The sequence below is a fragment of the Bison bison genome, unplaced genomic scaffold, assembly GCF_000754665.1.
Source record: "Bison bison bison isolate TAMUID 2011002044 unplaced genomic scaffold, Bison_UMD1.0 scf7180017864080, whole genome shotgun sequence".
Classification (NCBI taxonomy): domain Eukaryota; kingdom Metazoa; phylum Chordata; class Mammalia; order Artiodactyla; family Bovidae; genus Bison; species Bison bison.
Genome location: NW_011494652.1, coordinates 2,713,913 through 2,714,985, shown reverse-complemented (window position 1 = coordinate 2,714,985; position 1,073 = coordinate 2,713,913).

Sequence of the window (1,073 nt, the reverse complement as noted above, 5' to 3'; positions counted from 1 at the left end):
AGGGGGGCAGGGGGACGCACAGGAGCTGGGAACAGGGGCAGGGGGCAGCAGGACCGCCCTCCCACAGAAGCCGCCTCCACGTGTGTTAGTTGAAGCCGGACACGAACGCAAGAGGGGGCTGCCGGTGCGACCCTGGTTTCTGAACCCCAAATACCATGGAGGAAGGAACGAATTCACCAGAAGTCGCATCAAAAAGGTCCCAGACAGCCTTTGGCTTTAAAATATGCTGTTTATTTTTTTTCTCCAATTATAAAAATAATACATTATCCAAACAGCTAGCTTAGGAAACACAAAATTCCGCCCAGGAAAACGATGACGAGAGCCCTCCACCCCGCTGGACGGAGATGAGCTGGTGGTCTCTGTGACGACGGCGCAGCCGAGGCCCGGCCCGCCCAGAGCTGAGAAGGGGCTTCAGGCCAGAAACACACAGCGAGATGCACGGGACGGAGCCACAGCGCGTCCATCAGCCTCAAGACACCGACCCGCCCTCCTCGGCACCCAGGACCCCAACATCCAGGCCCCGCAGGGACCCTCAGCAGCTGCCAGGGGAGCAGAGCACACCCAGATGCTCTGGGAGGATTTTAAAAGCTGGACTAGACTCACAGTGACCCCAAGGTGCCTGCGTGCAGAGCGACGGCCTTCAGATCTCCCCTGGGACCATTTTTAACGACGAGTACCGCCCCGCACCCGGGGACGCGGAAGAGCACGTTCCGGCTCCTCGGGCACAGGGCCGGCCTCTCCTCCTCTCAGCCAGATGCCCACGTCCACGGCACAGGAGGCGACGAGCACAGCGCTGTTCATGGGCGGGGACCCCGGGCCTGTGGGTGCGAGCGTGCGTCCCAGGGCACCAGGAGACAGGGCGAGCGCCAGGGCCGGAGTCCCAGCTCTGCCGCCCGCAGCCCTTGGACCGGGCGGTCTCTCAGGCCTCGGGTTCCTCTATAAACCACGAGTAACGCCTGCCTCGTGGGCTCCCGAAGGGAATAAATAAGACACCAGGGGCAGGTCACAAAGCACTGGCGCATCTCTAGGGCCAGTATACGCCACAGTACCCATCACTCCTGCCGTGCCAACCC